Source organism: Piliocolobus tephrosceles, chromosome 5, assembly GCF_002776525.5.
Source record: "Piliocolobus tephrosceles isolate RC106 chromosome 5, ASM277652v3, whole genome shotgun sequence".
NCBI lineage: Eukaryota > Metazoa > Chordata > Mammalia > Primates > Cercopithecidae > Piliocolobus > Piliocolobus tephrosceles.
This window is the reverse complement of record NC_045438.1, coordinates 151,848,887-151,862,543: the sequence shown is the minus strand read 5'-3', so window position 1 is coordinate 151,862,543 and position 13,657 is coordinate 151,848,887. Positions and strand designations below refer to the sequence as shown.

General features: G+C 43.0%; 1 protein-coding gene across 6 annotated transcripts in view; it reads right to left on the bottom strand.

Annotated features, from left to right (window-relative positions):
* The window catches only part of ATXN1 (ataxin 1), a 462,258-nt gene that overhangs the window by 332,951 nt on the left and 115,650 nt on the right, over positions 1–13,657 (bottom strand). The window contains exon 1 of one of the 6 annotated variants that reach the window (XM_023209806.2): positions 11,679–11,978. The exons of 4 other annotated variants lie outside the window; for them this stretch is intronic. The gene's annotated coding sequence lies outside the window, so the exon portion shown is untranslated. Of the gene's footprint in view, positions 1–1,109; positions 1,196–11,678; positions 11,979–13,657 lie in introns of those variants that run through there. One more of the 6 variants, XM_023209807.2, reaches the window with a different exon arrangement.

Sequence of the window (13,657 nt, the reverse complement as noted above, 5' to 3'; positions counted from 1 at the left end):
TGGGAGGTGGAGGTTGCAATGAGCCAGGATCGCACCATTGCACTCCAGCCTGGGAAACATGAGCAAAACTCCGCCTCGAAAAAAAAAAAAAAAAGAAAAGAAAGAAAGAAATGAAAATGTGAAATTGTTAAGACAATTTGGAGTTTAAGAGAAAAGCACATTTCTGAAAGTGGAAAACAGATGAGAAACGTAAATACATTTGCTATGCATTGTTAGGGTCTGTTATTGATATATGGTCATTTTGTTATAAAGAAACATTTAAAAGGAGGCATGTTTCATCTGTTAACTTGTTTACTTCGTATGATTCTTTTGTTTGGTAGATTTAGAGATTTAAGGCACTGCCATAAATCTTTTCCAAAGAAGGAAGATTATAAACAAAGTAATTAATTAATTAATTAATTAATTTGGCAAACAAATCACCCATTGACAAGCCTAGAAAAAATGTCTCCCAATGTTTGTTTTTTCAGTTTTCTTTTCCTGTTTTGGAAGGGAAAGTCCTTGAAACAAACATGATCACACTACCCACGTGAGTCCTCATTGTAATATTTTTCCCCAAACACCCACAATTCCAGGTCCTTCCAATTTGCTTCCAGTTCTTGCCCAAGTTTAAACCTCTTAACCAATGCCTACCATCTGCAGCCTCAAAGGGAGCTGAGTACTTGCCAACAGACACCGCCACCTCCCCTCCCTGAGGTTCCTCCCTTGCGAGAGCGTGTCATGTGGCTGCCAGGGCAAGGCAGAAGTGTAGGAAAAGGCACATCTCGCAGGCTGTCCAGGAGGGTTAGAGCAAATATGTCCAGAGCAGTTTCAAGCGACTATAGACCCAAGGCTCTGAGCTAATTAATAGAAAGTGAAGCAATGATAGTGACAGCTCAAGGCAAGGGTGTGAAGCTCATGTCATTCGGTAAAGACAGCCCAAGGAAAAATCTCCTAAGGGCAGGACATTTATGCTGGCACCTTATTTGCTTTGCAGACTAACACATTTCTGTTAGAAATATGTCTTTACACTCCGGAGAGACGTTACAAGGTGTTGGCCTGCTAGTAATTACAGCAAGCCTGTGCTACAGCTAACAATATAACTCTAAATTCACTTGCTTCTGATTACCTACCTGTCACACAGAAGGCTGTTCTTCACTCCAGTTGAACAAACCTATTAGTTGTCTGGTTTCTTGATGTTTAACTCTCATAAGCAATTATCTCCAGCTTGAAATGCCCTTTTGTCTTCTTTATACAAATCACTACTATTTCTTCTTAGAAAACAGTTTAAACCACTTCCTCCCTTAATCCATCTAAACTAACCCCATCTGGGTTCTGGCATCCGTGCAATCAATAGATTTAGCACTTACTTAGCAAGCACCACCATGGATTTCTCTGTAATGAAAAAGTTAATCCTACACATGCCTTATATATAATCTTGGGCAGGTTCTCCTCTTTTCTGGGCCTCAGTTTTCTCATCTGTAGAAGGAGGATAATACTCTATCTCATACGGTTGTTTCTGAGAATTAAACATTTATTTTTAAAAAACAGCTTTATTAAGATTTAATTTACATATAACTCAAGTGTACAACTCAGTGCTCTTTAGTATATTCATAGTTTTGTAAAACCAACATCACAATCTAATTTTAGATTTTCATCTCCAAAAAAGAAACCCTGTGTACATGAGCAGTCACTCTGCATTCCTCTCCCACCTCCGGCCTCTGCAACCCCCAGACTAACTTCTGTCTCTATGGATTTGTCTGTTCTGGACATTTCATATGAATGAAATTGCAGTATGTGGTCTCTCAATTTGCATGGTGTTTTGAGGTTCAACTATGCTGTAGCATGTGTTAGTATTTTGTTTATTGGGTTTTTTTCCTGATCAATATTCCATTAAACATTTATTTTGCATGTGTGTGTGAGGGGGACACATATTTCATGAGTGCAGAGTGCTCAGCTCAGTACTTGGGGACACAGCACTCTGAAAATGTCTATGGCTTTCATTACCATTGGCATTATTACTATCGTTTTGTCACTTTTGTTTACAATTGCACTGGTCTCCACCAGTTGATTATTAAGCTCTAGAGCAGGGGTTCCCAACCCCTGGGCTACAGACCTCCTGCACAACAGGAGGTGAGCAGTAGGCGAATGAATGAAGCTTCATCTGTATTTACAGCCACTCCACATTGCTCAAATTACCGCCTGAGCTCTGCCTCCTGTCAGGTCAGCAGCAGCATGAGATTCTCACAGGAGCGTGAGTCCTACTGTGAACTGCACATGTGACGGATGTAGGCTGCACCCTCCTTATGAGAATCTAATGCCTGATGATCTGTCACTGTCTCCCATCACCCTCAGATGGGACCGTCTTGTTGCAGGAAAACAAACTCAAGGATCTCACTGATTTCTACCTTATGGTGAGTTGTATAATTATTTCATTATATATTACAACATAATAATAATAGAAATAAAGTGCACAATGAATGTAAATGCATTTGAATCATCCCAAAACCGTCCCCCACACCACCCTACTCCATGGAAAAACTGTCTTCCATGAAACCAGTCCCTGGTGCCAAAAAGGTTGGGGACCACTGGTCTACGGAGAAGGAGCTCTTCTTACACACTGCCCAGAAACTGAGGATGTGATAGAAGTTCAATGAGAGCTAACTAAACAACCAAGTAGCAACCTGACAAGGGCTCAGGCAGCTCCAACGAAACCTACGCTGCTGCCACCGCTTACAAAAGCTCATTCATATGTGTGAGTTCAGGCAAAAACAAATACAGTCATATCTGATTCTTTAGGCAGGACACTGACCAGATAAATAAATATGTCTGAATCTGCAGAGAAATAATTTCAAAAGGGCTTCAGGACAAAGAAAATCCACTGTGGCCCACAAGCATCCAAAAGCATCCTGAAAACATGAGTGGAGGAAGGCTGAGCAGGTGTGGGCTGGGGAGGGAGACAACCCCGCACAGCAGCCAGCACAAACACAAAGTGACGCCCACTGTGCCATGGAAGCACAGGCAGTACAGCCCGTGCAAGGGAAATGTGGCTCCCTACAAGGTGTTTTCAAGGTTCCAGTTTCCCCAGAGCGCAACCCTAACCTCAGGCAGTGCACAGTTCTCCCAATAAGTCACTCGCCCATGGAGATCACCGAACACCTGAATTGACACCACAGGCATTTCCAACCTGTGTTTCTGACCACCCTCCCCACGACCTGCCTCCCTTACATCCTTTCTGTTTTCCTTTCACATGGTCCTGTAATGTCTCTTACTCTTTCAGATGCAAAATGTCACAGCTGAAGGGAACCTCCAAGGATGATCTAGGCTACTGCTCTCCTCTCCATAGGGAGGAAACTGAGATTCCAGAGAGGTTGGTAACTTTCCCAAGGTCACAAAATTAGCTGTGCAGCAGGAACTGAAACCTACATTGTGTGACCACTCCCCTCCTCCCAAAGCAATTTAGTTTCCAACTGGATCTCATCTGCCTACTTGTTTCTCCCCCAGCCCCCTGGCAGCCCTTCACTGTGGCTGCTGAGTCATCAAGATGAGTTTTGTTGTCAGGCAAGCCACTGGGACAGGCCCTCGTGTCTTCAGCAGGACAAAGTATATTTGGCCACTCCCCACTTTGTGGTCACCGTGCTCTGCCTGATGCATGGGCACCTTCTGCCCATGCCAACTGTCATTCACCCTGAATAGTCTATGCCATCACAACCCATTATGACTACTGACTAACATAAAAGGTAAGTGACTAATAAATGGTATCATGAATTAATATGAAAACTTTTATACAGACAGATACTTGATTCCATTAAAAAAAAAAAACAAAAAACAGGTTATATTGTCTTGGGGTCTTTTCTTCCCAGGTCATAGCAGCGCTGTTTCAACAGGAAATGTCATAGCTTGAATGCCAGGTGCATTTTTAAAAATAATCTAAACTAAATTAGCTTTTACATCTAACAACAGCCTGGGAATAATAAAGGAACTCTTTGAAAAAGAAAGAAAGAAACTAATTCAGCACACTAGAAGTCAATAGCTGTTTCTCCAATCAGAGTCACCTATAACAAGTGAATTCACAGCAGGGAAAATCACCTTAAAATATCCATGTTGAATTAGGAAAAAACGTTTCATAAAATAGCCATTAAATTAATTTTTCTTGAATTGGCACGGGACAAGAAGCTATATAGTTCAGTTCTGCTAAACACCTAAAAAACTCTGATATACTGCATGCTACGCCAGGCAAATCGCAAGTTGGTGGGGGGATTCCCAGAAATATGTGAATCACAATTGTGACTCATCAGTTTGGGAAATTTAGGACAGGATCACTATCAGTCAAACATGATATTATTATCTGCCAAATGTCCAAGACATAAATTTCCTTGGAAACAGCTGGCAGAGGTAGGCAGAGCCCTTTAATTTTCCTAATTTGTGGGCTGGCAGATTTTTTGGAATTTCACATACTAGTATGAAAGAGAAATAAATATGTTTTAATTAATGCACACATATGCACAGTTTATACATACTCACAATCAGGGTGGATCCAGTCTGTGAGGTCTGCAGTTTATAAAACTAGTTAAGGGGTGAAGGAGCGTGCATGGGGTATTAGGGTCTTCAAGAAAAGATCTCAAAGGCGAGGCATGGTCGCTCACACCTGTAATCCCAGAACTTTGGGAGGCTGAAGTGGAGGATCGCTTGAGCCCAGGAGTTCAAGACAAAACCAGGCAACATAGTGAGATCCCATCTCTACAAAAAATACAAAAATTAGCTGGGCATGGTGGCATATGCATCTGGTCACAGCTACTCAGGAGGCTGAGGTGGGAGGATCACTTGAACCTGGGAGGTTGAGGTTGCAGTGAGCCAAGATCACACCACTGCACTCCAGCCTGGATGACAAAGCTAGACGCTTTCTCAAAAAAAAAAAAAAGCTGCACAAAATTATCAACATAAAATTAGGTACAGGGTCTTAAAAAGGGCCTGTGTGAGTGAGACGCCTTGACGTTGAAGCTTCCAGATAAATCTTCCTGGCCCACAATGCATGCACACATCACAGCAGTGGGAACACATATAAATGACCAAGATCGACATATTTCATTATAATTCCCTTCAATGCCAAGTATATGGTAAACACTTTAATACACATTTTTGCTGAGTACAAGTGGCTAAATAGAAATGTTTACACATTATGTTGTCGAGCTGTTAAATGAATTCCAATATGTGGCTTTACTACCTCATCAGGAAAACCTGTATCCCACAGTCATTTATCAGGCAGCAATGTCTAGCTTATGGAAACCCATCTGCAGGTTCCTAAGCAAGTAGCCCGGATTTATATCATACTGCAGCTGGTTGGTGGCTATAATTAAATGCAGAAGTGGTATTGAAAGGCAAAGCCAGCTGGACTTCCAGGGTCTAATGGGGACTTGGAGAACTTTTCTGTCTTACGAGGGGATTGTAAAATGCACCAATCAGTGCTCTGTAAGAACGCACCATTCAGCACTCTGTAGCTAGCTAGAGGTTTGTAAAAAGGGCCAATCAGCACTATGTAAAATGGACCAATCAGCAGGACATGGGCAAGGACAAATAAAGGAACAAAAGCTGGCCACCCTAGCTAGTGGAGGCAACCTGCTCAGGTCCCCTTCCATGCTGTGGAAGGTTTGTTCTTTCTCTCTTCACAATAAATCTTGCTACTGCTCATTCTTTGGGTCCCTGCCATCTTTCAAAGATGTAACACTCACTGCGAAGGTCTGTGGCTCCATTCTTGAAGTCAGCGAGACCATGAACCCACAGAAGGAACCAACTCCAGACACAGGCTCACCACAACCTCCGCCTCCTGGGTTCAAGCGATTCTCCTGCCTCAGCCTCCTAAGTAGCTGGGATTACAGGCATGAGCCACCATGCCTGGCTAATTTTGTATTTTTAGTAGAGATGGGATTTCTCCATGTTGGTCAGGCTGGTTCTCGAACTCCCAACCTCAGGTGATCTGCCTGTCTCAGCTTCCCAAAGTGCTGGGATTCCAGGCCTAAGCCACCATGCCCGGCCCCTGTGTTTCTTTCTTAAGGCTTTTGGAGCTCCAGGGGGCCAGGGAAGTGCAGCTTCAACCAGTAGCAGCCGTTGTTCTAACAGAAATCTGAAAATAACACGTTCACTCTGACATGCCAACTCACTACTTTTAATTGTGGCTCATTAAAGATGTAAATAGAAGAATTATGTTCACCTCTACTACAATTTCATTGCTGCAGTAAAATTACAATGTTTCACTTCTATGCAGAAAGGAATACTTCTTCTCTGAGTAATAGCACCACAAGTGGAGGCCTATGATTCACCAATTCTCCAACAGCAGGTATCACATGTGACTGCCTGGTGTTGGACAGAGGCAGATGGATAGAGTGTTATTTTTCTTTAATAGAACGTTTAGTTAAGTGATTCTTAAATATATTTGAGGAGAGTGACGGGCGGTGTGTGCATGCTTCGTGGCCTGAAAAGAAAGGACACACCAGTTGAAAGATGCAACAGGTGCATCTCATTTTATTGCATTTCACTTTATTGTCCTTTGCAGATATTGCATTTTTTTTTTCAAATTGAAGTTCTGTGGCAACCCTGTGTCAAGCAACTCCACCAGCGTCATCTCTCCTACAGCCTGTGCTCACGTTGTGTCTCTGCCACATTTTGGTCATACAATATTTCAAACTTTTGCGCTGTTGTATCTGTTATGGTGATCTGAGATCAGTGCTCTTTGACGTTACTATCAGCATTGTTTTGGGGCACCATGAACCACACACCCAATATAAGATAATGAATCTAATCCATAAATGTCGTGTGTTTTCTGACTGCTACAAAGACTGACTGTTCTCTCTCCCTCCCCTTAGGCCTCCTTGTTTCTTCAGACACAAGAACACTGAAATTGGCTGCGTGGGTGGCTCACACCTGTAATCCCAGAACTTTGGGAGGTCAGGAGATCAAGACCACCCTGGCTAACATGGTGAAACTCAATCTCTACTAAAAATACAAAAAAGTAGCCGGGAGTGGTGGTGGGCACCTGTAGTCCCAGCTACTTGGGAGGCTGAGGCAGGAGAATGGCGTGAGCCTGGGAGGCGGAGCTTGCTGTGACCCGAGATCGCACCACTGCACTCCAGCCTGGGTGACAGAGCGAGACTCCGTCTCAAAAGAGAAAAAAAAATATATTGAAATTAGGCCAATTAATAACCGTAAAATAGCCACTAAGTATTCAAGTGAAAGCAAGAGTGAGTCACATACCTCTCACTTCAAATAGGAAAACTAGAAATGATTAAGCTTAGCGAGGAAGGCATGTTGAAAGCTGACATGTGTCAAAAGCCAGGCTTCTTGTGACCAAACGGTTAGCCAAGCTGTGAATGCTAAGGAAAAGTTCTTGAAGAAAATTAAAAGTGCTTCTCCAGTGAACTCACCAATGATAAGAAAGTGAAACAGCCTTATTGCTGATATGGACAAAGTTAGAGTGGTCTGGATAGAAAAGCAAACCAGCCATAACATTCCCTTAAGCCAAAGCCTAATCCAGATCAAGGCCCTAACTCTCTTCAATTCTATGAAGGCTGAGAGAGGTGAGGAACTTGGAGATGAAAAGTTTGAAGCTAGCAGAGGTTGGTTCATGAGATTTAAGGAAAGAAATTTTCTCCAAATGCTGATGTAGAAGCTGCAGTAGGTTATCCAGAAAATTTAACTAAGATCATTGATGAAGGTGGCTACAGATTTGTCAGTGTAGACAAAGCAGCCTTCTATTGGAAGAAAATGCCATTTAAGACTTTCATAGCTAGAGAGGAGAAGTCAGTGCTCGACTACAAAGCTTCAAAGGACAGACTCCTCTCTTGTTAGGGGCAAATGCAGCTGGTGACTTTAGTTGAAGCCAATGCTCATTCACCATTCCAAAAATCCTAGAGTCTGAAGAATTATGCTGAATCTACTCTGCCTGTGCTGTAGAAATGGAAGAACAATGCTTGGATGAAAGCACATTTATTTACACCATAGGTTACTGAATACTTTAAGCCCACTGTTGAGACTTAATGCTCAGAAAAAGATTCCTTTCAAAATATTACTGCTTATTGACAATGCACCTGGTCACTCACCTAAGAGCTCTGATGGAAATATACAAGGAGATTCATGTTGTTTTCATGCCTGCTAACACAACACCCATTCTGTAACCCATGGATCAAGGAGTAATTTTTATTTTTCAAGTCTTATTATTTAAGTAATACATTCTGCAAGGCTATGGTTGCCACAGAAAGTGATTCCTCTGATGGATCTGGGAAAATTAAATTGAAACCTCCTGGAAAGGATTCACCATTGTGGATGTCATTAAGAACATTTGACTCATGGGAGGAGGTCAAAATATCAACATGAACATGAGTTTGGAAGAAGTTGATTCCAACCCCCATGGATGACTTGAGGGGTTCAAGACATCAGTGGAGGAAGGAACTGCAGATGAGGTAGAAACAGCAAGAGAACCAGAATTAGAAATGGATCCTGAAGATGTGACTGAATTGCTGCAATCTCATGATTAAACTTCAACAGATGAGGAGTTGCCTCTTATGAAGGAAAAAGGAAAGTGATTTCATGACTGGGCACAGTGGCTCACGCTTGTAATCACAGCACTTTGGGAGGCTGAGGCAGGGGAATCACGGGTCAGGAGATAGAGCTCATCCTGGTTAACAGAGCTAACATGGAGAAACCCGTCTCTACTAAAAATACAAAAAGCCTGGCGTGGTGGTGCACACCTGTAGTCCCAGCCACGAGGGAGGCTGAGGCAGGAGAATTGCTTGAACCTGGGAGGCGGAGGTTGCAGTGAGCCGAGATCACGCCACTGCACTCCAGCCTGAGTGACAGAGCGAGACTCCATTTAAAAAAAAAAAAAAAGTGGTTTCACGAGATGTAATCTACTCCTGATGAAGATGCTGTGAACATTGTTAAAATGACAACAAAGGATTTGAAATATGACATAAACTTAATTGATGCAGTGACAGGTTTGAGAGGACTGCCTCTAACTTTGAAAGTTCTACTGTGGGTAAAATGCTGTCAAACAATGGTGCATACTACAGGGAAATCTTTCATGAAAGGAAGAGTCAGTAAGTGCGGCAAACGTCATTGTTGTTTAATTTTAAGAAACTGCCACCGCCACCCCAGCTTTCAGCAACCACCTCCCTAAATTAGTCAGCAGTCATCAGCATAGAGCCAAGACCCTTCACTGACCAAACGATTATGGCTCAGTGAAGATGATCATTAGCAGTTTTTAGCAATAACGCATTTTAAAATTAAGGTATGTACCCTGGCTTTTTTTACACAAAATGTTATTGCATAATTAATAGACTACAATATGGTGTAAACATAACTTATATGCACTGGAAAACCAAAAATATTGTGTGACTTGCTGTATTGCAATATTTGCTTTACTGCTATGGTTTATAAGTGAACCCAAAATATCTCTAAGCAGCCGGCACAGTGGCTCACGCCTGTAATCCCAGCACTTTGGGAGGACGAGGTGGGTGGATCACCTGAGGTCAGGAGTTCGAGACGAGCCTGACCAATATGGTGAAACCTCGTCTCTACTAAAAATACAAAAATTAGCTGGGTGTGGTGGCAGGCGCCTGTAGTCCCAGCTGCTTGGGAGGCTGAGATAGGAGAATTGCTTGAACCCAGGAGGTGGAACTTGCAGTGAGCAGAGATCACGCAACTGCACTCCAGCCTGGGCAACAGAGCAAAACTCCGTCTCAACAAAAAGGAAAAGAAAAGAAAAGAGAAAAAATATCTCCGAGCTATGCCTGTGTCTAAAAAATTCTGAACTCTTCCTAACAGGCAGTATGGAAATATAAGCCTGGCCAGGTGGGGTGGCTCACACCTGTAATTCCAGCAGTTTGAGAGGCCAATACAGGTTGATTGCTTGAGCCCAGGAGTTCAAGACAAGCTTGGGCAACATGATGAAACCCCATCTCTACAAAAAATACAAAAATTAACCAGGTGTTGTGGTGCACACCTGCAGTCACAGCTACTCGGGAGGCTGAGGCAGGAAGATCACTTGAGGCTGGGAGGTCGAGGCTGCAGTGAGCCGAGATTGCACCACTGTGCTCCGGTCTGGGAGACAGAGTGAGACCCTGCCTCAAAAGAAAAAAACAAAAGAGAAGAGAAGAGAAGAAAAGAACACAGGACTATAAGCCTGCTTGCAGAAATTCTGAGAAGAATCTGGGCCAAATAGGAGTTCAAATAAAGTGAGGGGAAATCAACTCCAAAGAGGCACATGACACTATGTCTCAGAAAGAGTTTGATCGTTTGTTTAATAAATGTTATTCTCTTCAGTTATTAAGGAGAAAAAAAATCTGTATCTCCTTTGTGCCCATATTCCAATAGAACCCAGTTTCTGAAATTAGAATGAGAACTTATTGATAATTACTGACATAATAAAGTATTGATAACAAGTACTTCAGAAAAGAACAGTATATTTGAAACAGTGTTATTAAAAATTAAATTATGGGCCAGACAAAAAAGGACAAATATTGTATGATTCCACGTGGTCCCTAAAATAAGAAACTTCATAGAGACAGAGCGTACAATAGAGGTTACCAGGGGCTGGGAGGAGAGAAAGGAGTGTTACTGTCTAATGGATGCAGAGCTTCTGTTCTGGATGATGAAAAAGTTCTGGAAATGGATAGTGGAGATGATTGCACTACACTGGAAATGTACATAATGCCACTGAATTGCACACTTAAAAATGGTTAAACTGGGCCAGGCTTGGTGGCTCATGCTCCAGCACTCTGGGAGGCCAAGGCGGGCAGATCATGAGGGCAAGAGATCAAGACCATCCTGGCCAACATGGTGAAACCCCGTATCTACTAAAAATACAAAAATTAGCTGGGCGTGGTGGCATGCGCCTGTAGTCCCAGCTACTCAGGAGGCTGAAGCAGGAGAATTGCTTGAACCCGGGAGGTGGAGGTTGCAGTGAGCTGAGATTGTGCCACTGTACTCCAGCCTGGCAACAGAGCGAGACTCCGTCTCAAAAAAAAAAAAAGGTTAAAATGGTAAATTTGTGGTAAATTTTATGGTGTGTGTGTGTGTATACACACACTACGTACTTATGTATATTTTAAAAATCAAATTAAGGACACTTTCAGAGTAGGGTATCTGATGGATAGCCTGGTCCCTGAGACACAGCGTGCTGCTGTGTGCTGGCTCTCCAAAGTGGATGAGAGTGTTTCCAGGCATGGGAAGGGATGATACTGATGTGGCCGCTCACCAGGAAAGTAGAGGTCACCATGTCCATTTTCGCAAAGCGAGCACAGCTGCAGGTGAGCAAAGCCTCTGAAAATCAGTACCAGCAAAGATGCCAAATATTTACGCTTCCTGATTTAAATGCATCGAGCAGATTTGATATGTTTGAGACTCTTAACAGTAGATCAATTTTGCACAGCAGATAACCACTCCAAAACTGTTCAAGCTAATAAATACAGATTTGGGCCAAATTTACATAATATGTAAATATGCTTGTAGGTTCACTGGCCATGACCTTTGACAGCTGAAATTGAACTTTCCCCTTTCACTAAATGTCATTCCAAATTCCAGGCCGTCTTTGGAAGCAAACACTGCGCTGCCTGTTGCCATGTGTCTTTTAGATAATAAACATGGGTTCCACCAGATGGAAGAAGCAAAGTGCTTGCCCCAAATATTTAGGGTTCCTGCCAGGTACTCACGCCCAAACTGCATCTACTGTGAAGAGTTAGTCGACTTTGCATTCCGACCCAATGCAGGATGCTGGGCTCCTATAAGTGGCTTGTTTGGTGGGCTCCCAGAGATGGCCAACTGCCAGCAGCATCATTTAGAATTCTGGTCCTGAGGACAGATTATTGAAAATAATCTATTTCCATTCAACCTCTACAACGTAGATTGGGTCCTTGTGGGGCTTTCCTTTCCTTAAAAGCAACAGTGTACTTACTTAGCAAAGTGGACTTAAACCAGTGGAAAATACGTAGTGGAGACTGGAAAACAGCAATAAAAGAGAGGATCAATAGAGGCAGGGGGTGGTGGTAGACTACAGACCAAGGGCCAGGGAGCCGTGGTTTGAATCCCAGGTTTACCATCTCCAAGCAGCATTACATTCTTCAGCCCCAGTGACCTCATCCATTATAATATTAATAACATATAATTTAAATGCAAAAATTACCTTTAAGATTTCCTATGGGGATCAAATGAGATGAAACATGCACAGGCAAAAAGGAGTCGCTCAACAACTTAACCAGTTTATTTCTTCTTTAAAAAGGAAAAGGTACAAAACATGTTTCCAGAGTTTTGTTGAGGAAGCTTTGAAAACAGACTCCAGCAGTATTTATGGAGTATTCGCCGTACTGACGGTCTAATACCACTCCGCTGGGGAGCCCAGGACGGTGCAAGATGTATCTCCAAGGCTATGTGTGGTGGCACATGCCCATAATCCCAGCACTTTTGAGAGGCCAAAGCAGAATTGTTGGAACGCAGGGCTCCAGCCCAGCCTGGGCAACATAGCAAGAACCCACCTCTACAAAAAAAAATTAAAAGTGAGCCAGGTATGGTGCCACATGCCTCTAATTCCAGAGCTTTGGGAAGCTGGGGCGGGAGGATCACCTGGGCTCAGGAGGTCAAGGATGCAGTGAGCTATGATGATACCACTGCACTCAGCCTGGGTGACAGAGCAAGACTCTGTCTCTTAAACAAAACAAAACAATGTGTCTACAACTCCAGGGAACTGAAAAAGCAGATAAGTAAATCCCTGCTAAGTGTGATCATGACCCTCTCCTATTCAACAACCTTCAGTGGTTCTCCGCCACTTAAGAAAAAATGGGATTAATCCCATTTTCTCATCTGTAAAATGGGGATAGTTATGTTGAAGGGAGTTGTAATCAGAGCTAATTTATGTAAAGTCCCAACCACAGAATCGGATATATGGCACCACTCAATGACTAGTTCACACTCACGGTTATCTATCATTATTAAATCAGACTATCTTTCTCACAATCTCCCATTGTTCCACCTTACACACCTTAACTCTGGGCTCAAACTGGTTCACGACTTTCCTCAAATACGCTCTGCTCTGCACTCTCCCTTCTCCATGCCTTTGGGCACACGCCCTCCTGTATGGAATGCCTTGCTCCCAGCTCTGTCAGGCAGAATCCCAGCCATTCTTCCGGGTCAGTTCTGATGCTTCCTTCAAGTCCTCACTACTCCCTAATCAGACTAAATATCCCCCTCTTTTGTGTTTCCACAGTGTTGCTTCACCTTCCCTAGCTGAGCTCACTAGTGTGTTTCCCCTAACAGTATAAAGTCCTAAACCAAGTTCGTAGGAAGGCATAATAAACACTGGAAAAATTTTACTACAAACTGAGTAACTAACGAAATTCCATGAAAGTGATATGATAATAACAGCTACCATTTTTTGAAAGCTTTATGTGAAGCAAGACTCATTTAGTTTTTTGTGTGTGTTTGTTTGTTTGTTTTTGTTTTTGAGAAGGAGTCTCGCTCTGTTGCCCAGGCTGGAGTGCAGTGGCGCCATCTCAGCTCACTGCAACCTCCGCCTCCTGGGTTCAAGCGATTCTCCTGTCTCAGGCGCCCGAGGAGCTGGGACTACAGGTGCCCACCACCACGCCCCACTAATTTTTGTATTTTTAGTAGAGATGAGGTTTCACCATATTGGCTGGGG